The sequence below is a fragment of the Plecotus auritus genome, assembly GCF_963455305.1.
Source record: "Plecotus auritus genome assembly, chromosome: 8".
In the NCBI taxonomy this organism is placed as follows: domain Eukaryota; kingdom Metazoa; phylum Chordata; class Mammalia; order Chiroptera; family Vespertilionidae; genus Plecotus; species Plecotus auritus.
In genome coordinates, this window is record NC_137782.1 from 66,940,471 (window position 1) to 66,957,241 (window position 16,771).

The following is a 16,771-nucleotide window of genomic DNA, read 5'->3' on the forward strand; positions in this document are numbered from 1 at the left end:
TGCCAGGATCTTTAACGGAGGCCCTAAGCCCATGCCTCCTCACGGGGATCCTGTCCTCTCACATCCTCCCCAACAAATATGGAGTCTCAGTCCACCGGGGCGGGGAGGTGAGGGTTCCTTGGATTTTTTCCCCCCAAATATATTTTTATATATTTCAGAGAGATAGAAACATCAATGATGAGAGAGAATCATTGATTGGCTGCCTCCTGCACGCTCCCCAATGGGGACTGAGCCCAGGCATGTGCCCCGACCAGGAATCAGAACTGTGACCTTCTGGTTCACACGTCGATGCTCAACCACAGAGCCACACTGGCCGGGCTCCTTGGATTTTTTTTACCTCATTTCTTTCCAGCTCTCAAGTCTGTTCCCTGCCACTCTCCCTTATGTGACAAAATTTACAATTTCCCTCCCGTCCCCACACCTCAGATTCAAGCTCCATGTGTTATATACAATCTCTGCCACTTGGAGCCTGAGTCAGAGAGAAGACATAGCATAATGCCTGTGGAATGTCTCCTTCCAGACCAACTGGGGCATTTAGAACTTGGCTCCTGGCTGTTCTGAATGTATTCCATCCCCTACGTCCCAGTACTCTGAGGGGGACGCGGGGCGAGGGGGGGGGGGGGAGGGGGCGGTGTCTAAACTGAATCCTTCTTACATTAGGTAAGAGCTCCAAATCTCACAGTGACTCTGTAAAGATACCCTCCCACACACACACACCTTTCTTTTCTGCCCATGTATGCCACAAGGCCTTATCAGTGATGTGCATGGATGTCTCCTGATGGGCACAATCTGAAGTCCTCCACCCACGTGGTCCCAAAGGGGGCAGGTGATGTTAGGAGCTATACCACCTTCAGATGCAACTCAGACACCCTGCCCAGAATCTCAGTCCAAGTGACCGAAGTTCTGGTGTTGCCAAGCTCCCTTCTGAGACTAGCTAGGGTTCCTCGAAGACAGTGGTTCTCAACCTTTCTAATGCCGCGACCCTTTAATACAGTTCCTCATGTTAATGAATCGTAAATATCTGTGTTTTCCGATGGTCTTAGGCTCTACAGTCGCGACCCACAGGTTGAGAACTGCTAGCAGGGTCGCCTAAGACCATTGGAAAACACAGATATTTACATTACGATTCACAACAGTAGCAAAATTACAGTTATGAAGTAGCAACGAAAATAATTTTATGGTTGGGGGTCACCACAACATGAGGAACTGTATTAAAGGGTCGCAGCATTAGAAAGGTTGAGAACCACTGCTCTAAGAAGCCCTTTTGATTCATCCCCTAACAACACAGGTAGAGATGGTCACTCACTCTTCTGTCCAATCTGGGCATCCCACCTTAATCACACCATCTTACAATTTTTCTATTTCTATGACTCTCCTTACTAGAATTCAAGCTTCCTCTAAGAAGAAACGCGTCTCCGGGGTTTTGCTACTCCTAGTGATTAGAATAAAACAATCCTTTGTGGTAGATTTGATCATTGTTCCCAATTATTTGCTTCTCTCTTAAAGGACTGTACTTCCTGCCTGTGACATCAGGTCTTGCCTTAGACAATGAAATGTGAGAGAAGGTGACATGCCACCTCTGAGCATTGCATGATTCAACCATCTCTCATGTTCTGAGAGCAGCACATTCCCAAGAAGTGGCCTTCCTTCTACTATAAAAGGCCATGGTGCTGCGCCAACCTACAAAGGATGAGGGATCAGACTAGGTTTAAGGTTAGATTGTGGGTCACTGAGATTTGGGAGTCATGTGTTACTGGAGAACAACTTAGCCTAAGCTGATAAATATAGCCCTTTTCCTCCCATTAATGCTAGCATTTATAGTTAGTATTTATAAAACAGGTATTGTACTAAGCGCAGAGTACTATGAATCTTCACAACACAGCCAAGAGGTAGACACTTCTATCCTTTCCACCTCACAGAGGAGGAAACTAAGGCATAAAAGATCCATTGACTTGTCTTAAGACCACACAGCGACCCAGAGTCAAACCCAAGTCTAGAATCCAAAATTTTCATTCCAAAGCCCTTTTTCTTCACCATTCCCTAAAATAATGCCCAGTGAGCAAATACCTTCAGACGTTTACAGATATTATTTTCAAAAATCAGGACATTATACGTACAATCATTCTGCATATAAGAGAAAGGAAAGAAAAAACTGGCAAAATCCTATTAAAGACAATCTAAAAATTTTATGTCCTAAGACCTTATCTTGGTAGCTATTGGACTGGAAGCTTCAAAATATGGCCAAAAAGAAATGTAGGCCAAACTCCATTTTTGGCCAAGGTCCTACCAAACTGCTGCCAACCCTCAAGGAAATTATAACCTAAGAAATTACAGTGGCTACTATGAAGAACATTCCAATTAGATTAGACCATTTAAAAGTACACTTAAAAGCAAGGACTTCCAAATCAGATATACAGAATGGGGGACTATAATGACTCACCAGTATAACAATATGAGAGCTCTCTTAAAAAAAAAAAAAAAAGTCTTTTTTTTTTTTTCAATTTACAAGTTTTTCCAGTTCAAAAGATCCATCATCAGCTGACTGGCGTGGCTTAGTGGTTAAGTGTCTACCTATGAACCAGAAGGTCATGGTTCGATTCCCAGTCAGGGCATATGCCCGGATTTCAGGCTCGATCGCCAGTTGGGGCGTGCAGGAAGCAGCCAATCAATGATTCTCTCTCATTATTGATGTTCTATTTCTCTCCCTCTCCCTTCCTCTCTGAAATCAATAAAAATATATTTTTTAAAAAAGATCCATCATCATCATCTGATCTTGACATGTAGAAACTTAGCCACTCAAACCAATAAGCCTTTTTATGGCTTAATCAAGGGCCACACAAAAGTGTAAAAAAGTGCAGCCCTCACAAGAACCAAAAAGCCTCACATGGAACATTGCAGGACTCAAAATGTCAGAATGAGCAAAGGAAATTCACCCACAGTTTGGAGCAAAGAAAACACCCTAAGAACGTGAAAAGTGTGTGGTGCCCACCTTAACGGGGCTGTCAGGAGCCCATTTTCTCTATGCAATCCTCTCTGGGCAGCACGGATATGAGAAGGTGAACCTGAGGATAAAACAGGAACTGTGAACTTCAGGACTGTCTCTCAGCCCCAGATACCAGGCTAGAAATCACCAAGTCTAAAATAAGGGGTGCTCCTCTTCCTTTAAAAAAAAGCCTCAGATCTGCCAGAGAAGGAAGTAGACAGCTTCTGCGGACAGAGTCAAGAATGGGCATCAGAACACAGCCTGCCCTGATATGCTGCTATGAAGTAAGGAATCTTTTTTGCACTGTGGGGAGAAAGAAACGCTCCTCTATCTTTCTAGGTTCTTCTGGCTGGCCTAATAATTAAATTCACAGGGGCAGATTAGATTAATAAGAGAAAATAACTAAATTTAATTACATACATACATATGGAAACCCCGAATGTATGAGCAAGTCAGAGACACCCACACCCACACACGCACAGCAGAGGTTCAGAGACAAAAAAATAAAAAAATGAGGTACGTATGGCATTCTGAGCTCAGGATAAGGTAAGGCAGTGGTCGGCAAACTCATTAGTCAACAGAGCGGCAAACCACGGCTCACGAGCCGCAGTTTGCTGACCACTGAGGTAAGGCATCGTGGGCTTCAAAGGGAGGAAGATCATTTGCAGTACGATAAGAAGAGCAGATGTTCAGTAATCACAGCTTTGCCCTGCTCCATAGATCATAAAAAGTTATTTCTGGTGATAACTCTGAATAGACAAGGTCCCAAATTTAAATTCTTTAAGGGAGAGATAAAAGTTTCTTGTGAGCCCGCAGGGTCTCAATTGCCTTCACCTCAAAATTATCCATTCACATGCCAAAGTAGCACATCTTAGGGACAGAAGCAACTCAGGCCTGTTTGAACCCTTCGGTGTCTATGGGCCTCAAGTTGTAATATTATTAGTAACCAGAGGCCGGGTGCACGAAGTTTGCATCCCTCAGCCCAGCCTGCACCCTCTCCAATCTGGGATCCCTCTCACAATCCAGGATTGTTGGCTCCCAATCACTTGCCCGCCTGCCTGCCTGCCTGATTGCCCCTAACCGCTTCTGCCTGCCAGCCTGATCACCCCCTAACCACTTCCCTGCCAGCCTGATTGACGCCTAACTGCTCCCCTGCCAGCCCAATTGCCCCTAACTGCCCTCCCCTGCATGCCTGGTCCCCCCCAACTGCCCTCCCCTGCATGCCTGGTCCCCCCAACAGCCCTCCCCTGCAGGCCTGGTCTCCCCTCTAACTGCCCTCCCCTGCAGGCCTGGTCCCTCCCCGCAACTGCCCTCCCCTGCAGGCCTGGCCCCCCCAACTGCCCTCCTCTGCTGGCCCGGTCACCCCTAACTGCCCTCCCCTGCAGGCCTGATTACCTCCAACTGCCCTCCCTTGCAGGCCTGGTCCTTCCCAATCCCCCTCCCTGCTGGCCATCTTGTGGTGGCCATCTTTGACCACATGGAGGTGGCCATCTTGTGTGTTGGAGTGATGGTCAGTTTGCATATTACCTCTTTATTATATAGGATATTTAACAATTACTAAAAACTCTTACTATATACCAGGCTCTGTACAATTTTTACCTCCCAAAGGCCCTATGAGTTAGGTCTTATGATAAAATGAGGCAGAGTTATGAGTCTTGCTCATTTTGAAGAGCTAGAAAGTGCCTAGATTTGAACTCTAGCCGTGAAGTCCCATGTCCTTAGCCAATTGTCAGTGGTTAAGGTTAGTAGTGGCCAACCCCTGTGGGGTGTGACTAGTCTCAAAGTATATTCACACATAGGGTTGAGGAGGTGTAAAGATTAGCAGTGAATTAATAAATGCTGGATCTGGTGATAGGTTCATGGGGTTCACGTACTGGGTAGGATTAAAATCTGTCCTTACCAAAAATAAAAATAAAATAAAAATTTAAGTCCTGATATCTAGGCCTCACCAGATGCAAGAAGTGATTTGGATAGTCAGCCAACAGCCTTCAGAAGTTCCTACCCTACCTAAATTCCCTAAACCCTAATCCAGAGGTTAATTCCCTAAACCCTAATCCGGAGGTTTGACCCCAACACACGAGAGAAAAGCAGACAAGGAGAGGGAGAATCAGTAAAACTGGCCACAGACATTTACAGCCAAACTGGGATCTTTGCCACAAAGCAGAGTGAGCCCCTGCCTCATGACAAGCCCTGGGACAACAGGTGCCACTGAAGTAGTCTCATCCCCACTCAAAAAACTGCCCAAATGCAGGTCAAGGTCGGGTGGTACCCACCATCACCAGATGTTTGTCCTAGGCCCAAACCTCCACCACCCCTAAAGCCCCAGGACTCCAGACCCAAGGCACTCCCACGACCCCCTAGGTATATCTGCCCACATGAAGCTCACCACCCCCAACAAACCTAAGCACGCGGGTCCTGAGATTCCCCACCCCAACCCTGTCCCCACCCAATCACTACTTGAGCCACATTCAGCCCCACCAAAACAAGCAAACAAGCAATAACCCAATCTATATATAAAAGCCTAAGTGACTATTACGCCCAGTGGACCAAACAACCTGTGAGACCAGTCACTATGACGTGCACTGACCACCAGGGGAAGAAGCTCAATGCAGGAGCTGCCCCATGGTAGTCAGTGCGCTCTCACAGCCAACCTCCTGTGGCTGGCCAACCTCCCGCAGTCCCTCCCCCAGGCTAGCCGGCCCTGATCAGCCCCAAACGGCCCAGATCACTGCAGGCCAAGGGACCCCACCCCAGCATGAATTCGTGCACCGGGCCTCTAGTTTTCATATTCAAGATCAATCCTAGGTTCCCACAACCATTCGGACACGCAGGACTCAGGTAAGGGTTCCCTTGCTAGAAAGACGGGGGGGCTATAGGGCCGGATCCGCGCCCCAACCCCATCACAGGGGATGCCTGGCTGAACTCGTGTGCACGGCCCAAATAAACCCCGGGGATGCTCGACTGCAGCCGCCTCCCTCTTCGTTAATTGTCTAGCCCAGAATAATCTCACCTCCTTCAAAAAAGAAATCACAGTTCCAGCTCACTCGCCCCAGCCCGAGAAGAAGGGTCCGCTAGCGCCCACCAACTCGGAGATTCCCAGCCCATCCCCCGCCCCCAAAGGCGCATCTGGGGCCGCGCCCCATTTCCAAAACGAAACCTCCCGAACTTGGGGCCACTCTTCCACCAGCCTCACTCTACCAGGTCCCCAACCCTGCGGGGCCTCGCTACCCCGTCCAGCACGGTAAAGGGCCTCGGCAGGGCGCTCACCAGAGTCAGCAGGATAGGTCCACCCAGCCCTCCGCCGATCAACTGCGCCAGAACAACTCCCAGAATCCCCGTAGGCTCCGCCCCCAATGGCCGCCAGGGGAGAGGCTTGCGGCCACGAGGTTAATTTACCTGGACAATGTCTATTGTAGTGACAGCCTATCTGTCTCTTTTATGAAGATGCCCACGCATAAAACAGGCAGTGATGGCCTTGGCGGGGGTGCTCAGTGGGTTAGAGCGTCCTTTCACACGCCAAGGTTGCAGCTTCAATCCCGCGTCCGGGCACATACAAGAACCAACCAATGAAAAAAAAAAAAAAATCAACCAATAAATGCATAAGTAAGTGGAACAACAAACTGGCCTGAGGCAGACCTCTCTCTATAATTAATTTTTTTAAATAACCGAAAAACAAGACAGGCAGTGATTCCGGAGTGAAGTCTGTTGCTTCTACTCATTCGCTGGAAAGACTACATTTCCCAGAAATCTCTACGGCAGCTTCTGCGGAAGGTTTCGGCACCCCGTCCCCGCCCTGGGGGTGAAGAGTTCTGTGCAATAGAGGCATTTCCGGTTGACGGTCTGGCTGGTACTGAGTGCAGGCTGGGATCCTTTTCTGCGCTTAGCCTTGTCTTTTTACTCCCAGGCCCCGCTAATTTCCCTGGACTTAAGCTGTATAGCATGCACACCACCTTTCATGAGCGCCATCTAAGTGTGGCTTCGTGCCACCCGCGCACCCCTGTGGGCATCCCCACTTTACTGGCAGGAGAAACAGGAAGGCAAAGCAGTTGCCCACTTTGGATGCTACGTAGTGGGTATCCTCTTGTCCAAGTCTTCAAAGTTAGTGACAAATTCTCATCCAGTTCCTGGAGGACAGAAGCCTCACACAGGCTGGAGCTTGGCTCTCTGGCCTATTATCTAGGATCTGGGTGTTTAAAAAAACAAAATTCATGCCGAAACCGGTCTGGCTCAGTGGATAGAGCATCAGCCTGCAGACCGAAGGGTCCTGGGTTTGATTCCGGTAAAGGGCATTAAAAAAAAAAAATCAACTGAGTGCATTTGAAGATCTAGCAAAGAGAAAGGAGCTCCAGAGGAGCTATACAAAATGGATTTTTATAGGCAGAAGGGTTCAGGGGGACAAGGAAGCTATTGACAAAGAGTGGATTCTTTCAGGCTCATAAATTTTGATCTCTGTCTCTGGTGGTAGTCTCTTGCGGTCGACTGTTAATGAATCGTAATGTAAATATCTGTGTTTTCCGATGGTCTTAGGCAACCCTGCTAGCGGTTCTCAACCCACAGGTTGAGAACCGCTGCTGTAGAGCCTAAGACCATCGGAAAACACAGATATTTACATTACGATTCATTAACAGTAGCAAAATTACAGTTATGAAGTAGCAACGAAAATAATCTTATGGTTGGGGGTCACCACAACATAAGGAACTGTGTTAAAGGGTCTCGGCATTAGAAAGGTTGAGAACCACGAGAGCCCACATTAAGTCTTTGTCCTGAGGGGCTTTTTATCCTTTTTTTTTTTTCTGCAGGTGAGAATCTTGGCGGGGGGTCCGGGGGGGTCAGTAGAATATTCATCAGCTTTCCAACATATTTTTAATATGCTGATGCATTAAAATGAGCGTATAGGGGAGTTTTGGATTATTCTTTGATCTGTTGTACTGTTTTACTTTTATCTTAGGTCCATCTGGCTTTAATGTGGTTTTTGTTATTTGTTCCCCATCTTCATCTGTCCTTGGGATTAGCTGGTACAGGTGCATTAATTGGGTCTTTGTTCTCTATTTTCCCAGGCCAGGGTGACTTCAGCTATGTATTTTCTGGTTAGTGGGGAGGATATAAACCATTTGCTCTCACGTGTCCTTGGTTAGGGAAGATAAAGTCTTGGAATTCACAAGCTGGCTGCAAGCTGCCCACTGTTTGGTCTTGTTTAATTTTCTTGTTTCTCCATTCTGTTCTGGGCTGCAAACATTGCACAGCTCCCCTGTTGCCTGGGGGCAGGATGCCTTAAGACAGAGGGAGATGCAGTAGGTCACCGAACAATGGATCAGTTGGAGTTTGGAGGGAGGTGGTGGTTCACGCTCCGGCCAAGCATGCCCAGGCGTTGGACCTGTGCCCTGAGTTTCTTGGGAACGGCTGAAATAGCTTTTGTAACCTTTGGGTTGTCATTGTAACTGTCCTAACTCCCTCTTGTGGTTCCCGAGTATAAATTTGCAGTAACACCTGTGGTCTGCACTGCAGTTCGGCCTTTACCGCGGTGAAGTGCTGCAACTGTAGTCGCTGGCCAGCTTAATAAAGGCTCACAAATTTTGATCTCTGTCTCTGGTGGTCGTCTCTTGCGGGTCGCCCCATAACAATTCCACTTGCCCGGGGATTTTCCTAGCTTCTTATTTACTGTCCTGCTACAAAATTAAAGTATTAGGTTTCGGTTTGCTGACATGGGCTTAGCACAAGCAACTCTCTTGGTGGCCTGTTGTCTCTTTTTTAACAGGGGCTCTGCAAAGCAGACCTAGTTCAGCTCCTAGGAAGAGCGTTTAAATAGTAATGGTAAATGAAATGTAACTTTAGTTTTCACCTTTGCCACAAAGGAAATACGTCGTTTCCTCCCTCCATTTTCTGAGAGTGTCTTTATTGAGAAACCTATTTGTAAATGTGCTTCTTTGATATCTATGTAAAATTTTTTAAAGGCTGAAAAGTATGTTGACCATTTTATAATCTAGGAATGTTTTTCTTAAAGACCTGGGAGTCAACTCTGAAATGTAAACATTGCCGATGATATTGCTCCTTATCTTTGTCACTTGGGGAGCTTAGCCTAGATGCCTTGCTCCAAACTATAAATACCTGCTCATCACAGAGATAAGAGAAGTTTCGTTTTTCTTTCAAATAAAGGCAATTAACTAGCACATGGCTACCCCAATTACCAGGCGACTTTGGGATGAACTGTACAGCCAACAATGTTTGTAATGTGGGCCAAAGGAGCCACATGCTGACCTGACAAGCTCAGGGGAGGCCTGCGTGGCAGTCTTGCAAACTCAGAGACCTAAAGTAACCACAAAAGATGGTCTGAAAATTAAATATTTAACTACAAACAGGTTATAGTGGGTAGTCATGTCCTAGGCCGATATTTTCCCTGACAAAGATCAACTTAGATCTTTACTGAGCCATTTGCCTTTTTGCCTCTAAGATAACATATCTGTGAGATGTCTGGGTAACTTGTAACTTCCTTTTTACCCCGGACCCCTCAGGGCACAACAAATGGCACGAGGACATTCCCTCATTGTTATTGTTATCAAGTTAATTGTCAACTGTTAATTACGTTAAAGTATCCTGTATCCATCTCTGTAAAAGAAGCACATGTCCATCATTTCACTTTTTACCCTATCCCAGAGGTTTCCCCGCTTTGCTTTATCCCACCTCCCTAATCTATCACCAATGGATTTCATGTAACTCACCTACGTCCCTTTCCTTTCATTGCAATGTATAAATACAGATATAACCCTCCATTCTCCCGGAGCATTATCTTAATTCATTGAGGTTCTGCTTCCCGGCATATGTCGACAGTTTGGCTCAAATAAACTCACAAAAATTCTTTACAGGTTTCAATGTGGGGTTTTTTTCCGTTAACATTACAATCCTCTTAAAAGAGGACTACTTATCATTAATCTTGAAATGTTTGTGATGGGTTTTACCTGCTCAACTATATAAAAAGTGGGAGCCCTGGCCAGTTGTTAGAGGGTCTCTCTAGGAATTTTGTTCTAACCTGTCTGGAGACTGCTTAAAGGACTGACACAGGCACCTGCCCTTTGTTTTGCCGAATGAACTCATTTAGAACAGAAAAGGAGTTGTGAAGAGAGCATTCCCCCAAAAACACTGGAAAGCAAACGGCCAACCAATTGCCATCTGGAGCAAAAGATCACAGTTGAGGCAAACAACAGAATGCCGAGAGCCTGGTAGGAAAAGCTGAGGAGAGAGTTGGGAATTTAGGGCATTAAAAAGCTCCTGCCCTGGCCAGTGTAGCTCAGTTGGTTGAGCATCATCCACGCACCCAAAGGTTATAGATTCAATTCCCAGTCAGGGCACATGCCCCAGGTTGTGGACTCCATCCCAAGTAGGGGGCATGCAGGAAGCAGCTGATCAATGTTTCTCACATCAATGTTTCTCTCTTCTTTCCTCTGCCTCTAAAAATCAATAAAAACAAAACAAAAAGCTCCTGTAAATACTGGGTAATTTTTAAAACTATGAATATGCCAAGGACAGGACACATGTTCAGAAAAGACCTGACCTTAAAAAAAAAAATACAAAACACTAAGGAAAACACATTTACCTCCACTGCACTTTCTTCCTGCATATGAAACCATACTCAGCGTAGCTAAGCAGTGTTTATGATAATGAACTTTAATCACGTACTGTTCTCAAACGAACCTTCAAAAGGATTCAAAAGTACTAGAAAGTCCTCAAACCTTCAAAGATCTCAGAATTTCTCTTTGGAGAGTTATAAGCAATTATAATGAATCAAAGCAGTATTTGTGAAAATAAGTTCACTATCATGCATGCTCTTAAAAGAACCTTCTTATTACTAGTGAGGGGAAGCAGAGTTTTCCACCCCAAAATGTGCCTCTTGGGATACTGATTATTCTAAGCTGGTTATTTGTAGGATATGAAAGACTCAGAAAGGAACTTTGACCCTTCCCCTTACCTGCCTAAAGGAATCCATATAGAAAAAACTTGCTTAAATGGAGACTCCAGCTCTAGAAGGGGGATTGGGACTTGGGCTCTGGAGCCTGCAGTGGGTTCTTACTAATATATTCTGGAGAGAGAAACAGGGGTGTAGCCTCTAGAGTGAGAGGCAGGGACTTCCTATGGAGCCAAAACCCTGAATAGCCTCTGGAGGGGGAGCAGGAGCACAGTTGCGGTGGTCTCTGTGAAGCCCCCTAGCCAGTGAAGGAAGCAGGAAATTTTGAGATGAATGTATGTTTCTGAGCTTGTGTGCACACTTAAAGTTTACAAAGTACTTCGGAAGCTTGTAAGATCTATTTGAAATGAATGAGTGATTTTGAGCTTGATTTCACATAAAAAAAAAACTCTTAGATTAAACTCTTAGTTACCTAGAGAGTACTTGAGTCTGTACTTGTTTCAGTATCAACTGTTACATATGAATTCTTTCTAAAGAGAAATAAACAGTTCCCTCTAAAATAATGGAGTTATCTGGAGCTTGATTGCACTTAAAATGCTTAGCACTGACTATAGTTACTCTCATTCCTCATAACAAGATAGATGAAGGAATAATGACATCTTCCCTGATACTGCTTAGATTTATCTAAATTGGTTCTAACTCATTTTTATTTGCTCTTTCTTCACTACTAGAAGTTTTCTTAGAGGGGAATATCTGCATCTTAGCTTGTTTGCCAACATACTGCTTGTTTGACACATGGTTTAATCTCATCTTCATATTCACTAACTCAACATAATAAGGTACTTTTAATTTATCTTATATACAGGGTGTCCCAAAGAAATGTATACACACTTTAACAGCTGATAGCTCTATTTTGAAAATGAAATGTATTTTAATAAACACTGCCTTTATAATTATTCAAAGTGTGTTACATTTTTGGGACACCCTGTTTACATTGTTTTTACTCAACCTAGTTAATTTGCATGAAGATAGTACATTTGAGGTGACTGTGTTTCTGAGCTTGTTTGCAAAGGGAAAGTTTCTATAGCACCTTAAAGCTCACACATTTTATTTTAAATGAGTGATTTAGAGCTTGATTTCCCATAAACTCAATTTGTCCTCATTTCCCATATGAAGTTAGGATTAGGACTAATACTTAGATTTATCTTAATTTGCTCTAACTTGCAACAAGACATTGAGATTGAGGTGTGTCTTTCTGAGTTTACTTCAGTTGCCTTTCTGAACTAACGTGCTCTAGCTCACAATAAGAAGTCGATAGAGCTTAGTTTTCATTTTGAGGTAAACTCCTTATTTACATTTATATTCGCTCTAATTCACAGGAAGTTACTTTTGAGATCAAAGAATTGAGTCACTTTTTGAAAAAATGTATTTTTTAATCTTTATTGTTGAAAGTATTACATATGTCCCCTTTTTCCTCCCATTGACTGCCTCCAAGAGTCACTTTTTTTTTTTTAAATATATTTTATTGATATTTCACAGAGAGGAAGGGAGAGGGATAGAGAGCCAGAAACATCGATGAGGGAGAAACATCGATCAGCTGCCTCCTGCACACCTCCCACCGGGGATGTGCCCGCAACCAAGGTACATGCCCCTGACCGGAATCGAACCCGGGACCCTTCAGTCCGCAGGCCGACGCTCTATCCGCTGAGCCAAACCGGTTTCGGCAAGAGTCACTTTTAATTATACTGAGATTCATGTAAAGTTGCTCTAAACCACGACAAAGGCTTACTTTGGAAAAGAACGTGTGGTTTGTTTTGTTGTCGTTTGTTTTTTTCCACTTACACTGGCTAGACCGGTGCTGCTGCCCACTGGGTCAGCCTCCCCTCGCCAGCCACCGCAAAGGCTGGTGGTTCTGCTGATGTTTGAGTCTGTCCCCGGGTTTGCCACAATGGCCAAGTGATGGCCTGGCCGACAGAGGGCGCCCGACAGAACTGCCGGGACCAAGAGAAGGAGCCAGCTTCCCCCGCACAATCTCTCGTCCCGGGCCATGAGAACCGCGGGGGAGCCCCCAAGGGCCTGTTCGGAGGGTGTGAGGCCTTTCAGGCGGGTCGCCCCGGATCCTGCCGACAGCAGCCGGCCTGCGCCCTCCATCACCCGGTCCTTTCCTGGCCCCTGGAGTAAGGCAGGGAGGATGGAGAGCAATATGCAGAGCGCTGGGGGGAAGGGAGGCTTTTTATGGGGAACTTTCGCACAACTGGCCCAGAAACCAAGGTCCGGTTCTCAATTCAGAAGCTGAGTCCCTCTCTCAAAGTTTACCTAGATCCCTGATGTCCACGCCGGTTGCTCAGTCCCCTCTCCCCTCCAGAGGCTGAGGCCCCACTGTTCTCCCAGGAGTCCCAAATTGTTCACTCCCGAAGCTGGGTCCGGAATTTTTGACCCAAGGTCTAAGTCCCGCCCTTCGGCTCCAGAGACTAAGATGAAGGAGGCACAGGCATTATAAACATCAAAAGAGTGAGGACTCTCCAAAGAGGACATAACAGAGGCCAATAGACATATGCACCCGAAAAACAAACAGTCCCATAGAAGGACCTATGAGAGTTGACCCAAATGACAGGGAGAGAAATATCCCGGATAGACATACACCTCTCAGTAAGTGAAGTCCCCTGCATCTTTTCCAGCTCCCTTTCCCTGGTCCATGTCCAACCGCAGCCTTCCATCCACGGGGCCTTAAAACACAGGGAACCTGCAGCTAAGGACTTTTTCACCTCTCAAACTGTGCGTGGTCAGCCTAGTTTATCAGATGAGTAAGTGTCTTGCTGGGAAGAGTGAGCGCTAGAAACAAGGTGGCAGGTGGAAGTCCAAACTTCTGGGTAGAGGTTGGGGTGGGGCGTTAGTCCTGTGGCAGAAGTGGCCAAGAAACATCAGGCTGTTCAGTTGTCCCTGTTTGGTATTTCCAGCCCCGGGCTCTGCTACAACCACCCTGGGTTACCTGCCAGGACCACAAAGCTCTTGATGGTGTGTAACTACTTCTCCAAGGTGTGCCCACTTGATGGCAGGGGGGTCAAACTCGCCCTGCAGCTGTCCCACCTCTGGCCTCTGCTGTTGTTGCCCAGTGGTTACTAGAGCGTCCGCCTGTGCACCAAAGGGTCTCAGGTTCCATCCCCACCCCAGTCAGGGCTCGTGCGGGAGGCAACCAATCAATATGTCTCTCTCACATTGATGTTTCTCTCTTTCTCTCTCTCTCTCCCTCTGTCCCTCCCTTCCACTTTCTCTAAAAATTAATGGAAAAAAAATATCCTTGGGTGAGGATTAACAACAACAACAAAAAGTTAAAAAAATAAAGAGCTTTGTGGCAGGTGTGTGGAGGAGCAGAGGAAAGGAGGCTGGACTGTGCCCTGGTAAAAATGGGGCTTCAGATACACCACAGGCCCAAGCTCCAGGACTATGAGCAGTGACAACAGTATTCCAGAGACCCCTCTGAACTCTTCAGGGCTTTGGGGTGTTCCGGTTATAGCCGTCAGCTCACTCAGTCCCCAGGACCCTTACAGGAGTCGGAGCAGAATTACCTCCACCGAACAGATGAAAACACGAAGGTGTAGAAGTCTTCAGGATCTTCCTTATGGTCTGTACATAGTGGGGGACGGAAGCGGACTTGTCACCCATGATTCAGGTGAGATCTATAAATGCAGTTTGACTTTATTCATTCAACACATTCGCTTGTGAGGAGCATTCCAGTTATTAATTGAACTTATCCCCTAGAGAAAGAAATTACTGAGTCCTGGCTCCCTAGGTCTTTTGTCCACACTCCGCCTCCTGGGGTGGGGGAGAGGGGGCAGAGGCAGACACATAAAGTCACAGCCCCTAGACACTGCCCGGCTGCCTTTTTCCTCATGCCCAGCCAATCTCTTGGTCTGTCTGACTTATCTCTGGCAGGAATCGCCCCTTGCCTGGTGATAATGTTTCCTCAGGTCCCAAATCCCTGGGTGTAGGTCTCCCTTCCTGACATGGCAGACACAACCCCAGCAGTTCCTTGCCAACAAGTCCCCTCTGCTCCACCTTCAATGATGACAGAGTAAAGCAGAGGAACTCAGACACTGCCCAAAGGAGCCTCAAACACACCCTGTTCATAACACATACACACCCCAAGGCTGGCAGGGGCACACGGCTGCCTCCCTGCTCTCCACGGCCCCTCCGCTGCCCTGCACCACAAACGGCCCCAGCAGGGAGCTCCCTGGTGTGAGTGAGCAGCAGGTGAAGGGCAGCGACCTGGCCACAGCACCAGCTCACGTTAGCCCAGCGAGAGTGTTACCTCCTGTCACCGGATCTTCTCCATTGTGCTGGTTTACAAGGTTCTGAGAGCGACACTGGATGTTTTGTAAGCAGATACCCATAGCTAATTATACATATGCATTTTTAATTGGATAGATAAATTAACAAGATGGCCCAAGATGCTTTCCCCTTAACAAGGGGTTTTGAGACAAAAGGGCCATTAGATTTGAACACCCTGTTACTCCTGGTTTTGAAATCACACATGTGATTTTGTCATTGTCATATTAAATTTTAGGGTTTTGTTTTCTAAGACCAAGCCACACCCCTGGGAGAGAATTACTGCAGTACTTACCAGCCTCAACCCTAGCAATAGAAATGTTCACCATCCTGATGAAATATTAAGAGCACACCACTCCAATATTATGACTCTGAAACCATGTTTGAGTTGAATGCCCAATAAATTTAACTCAAGTGTGAATTAGCTAATGCCGGTGGTAAGCAGAATAAAAACAAGAATATTTTATGAAAAGTTAAAAGACATCTTTTTGTGCCACCTGATTTGGTTTCACGGCCCTCAAACTAGATTATGTTTCTTAAAACTTGCAAATGTGTGAAGTCAAGAGGTTTCACATTACAGATGTGGTGAAATCACCACAAAAGAAAAGGCAAATCTTGATGAGGCAAAACTCCAGGGCAAAGCAGAGAAGGAATTGTCCCAGAGGCTTGATGGATCTCCTCAGACACCAGGCCCCACCTGACAATTATATGGGATATAGTTTATTCTCAGAAATGAACTATTGACCTTGCTGCGCCGCCCCCAAATAAGAAGCAGAGCTTGTCATCTAACGGAAAGTCCCCATCCTCTAAAAGGGATCTGCCACCTGCCCCAGGGGAAGCGGTGTGTCCGAATCCCTATGGATCCCCCCACCCTAGAGCAGACAGCACTGATGCAAGGAGAATGTAAGCAGAATCAGACATTTGTCGAAGTGCTGAGTCACCCCCAGTGGGCTCGGAGTTCCACAGGAAAGAAGTCGGATAAATACAGACATCACTCTAACTGTGATACTCAAGCCAGCCTCCCGAAAAGACCTTGCACAGCTGTGGCTACCCCACCTGCCCTGGACCCACCGGAGGCCACAGGCAGGATACCTGTTCTCTCCTGCCTGTGGTCGCAATTGGATATTGTGTTCTGACTCTCCATATCCAATGGCTGGAGTTCCGTAAGGACGGCAAAACCTTTAGGATTCAGTGACTCAGCATTGCAGAGGTTAAGACTCACCTGCTTCTAACCCTCTGTTCGTTTGAGACCTGTTGTGCCATGGATCAAAACCCTTCAGAGTTTTGTATCCTTGAAAGATGATTTTTATCCTTCAAGAATCAAGGGTTCTGGCCCGAGCCGGTTTGGCTAAGTGGATAGTGTTGACCCTCGTACTGAAGGGTCTCGGGTTTGATTCTGGTGAAGGGCACGTACCTAGGTTGTAGGCTCGATACCTGGCTCTCATCAGGGTGTGTGCAGAAGACAACCACACAATGTGTCTCTCTCACACTGATGTTTCTCTCTGTGTGTCTCTCCTCCTCCCTTCTACTCTCTCTAAAAAACAATGGGAAAATATCCTCAGAGG

The 16,771-nt window shown here is 46.4% G+C and overlaps 1 protein-coding gene across 2 annotated transcripts in view; it reads right to left on the bottom strand.

Moving 5' to 3' along the window:
* Positions 1 to 6,310, bottom strand: part of SNRPB (small nuclear ribonucleoprotein polypeptides B and B1) — a 37,898-nt gene extending 31,588 nt beyond the window's left edge. The window contains exon 1 of one of the 2 annotated variants that reach the window (XM_080683319.1): positions 6,251 to 6,310. The gene's annotated coding sequence lies outside the window, so the exon portion shown is untranslated. The remainder of the gene's footprint in view (positions 1 to 6,250) is intronic. The other variant, XM_080683318.1, reaches the window with a different exon arrangement.
* Between the last annotated feature and the right edge of the window lie 10,461 nt (positions 6,311 to 16,771).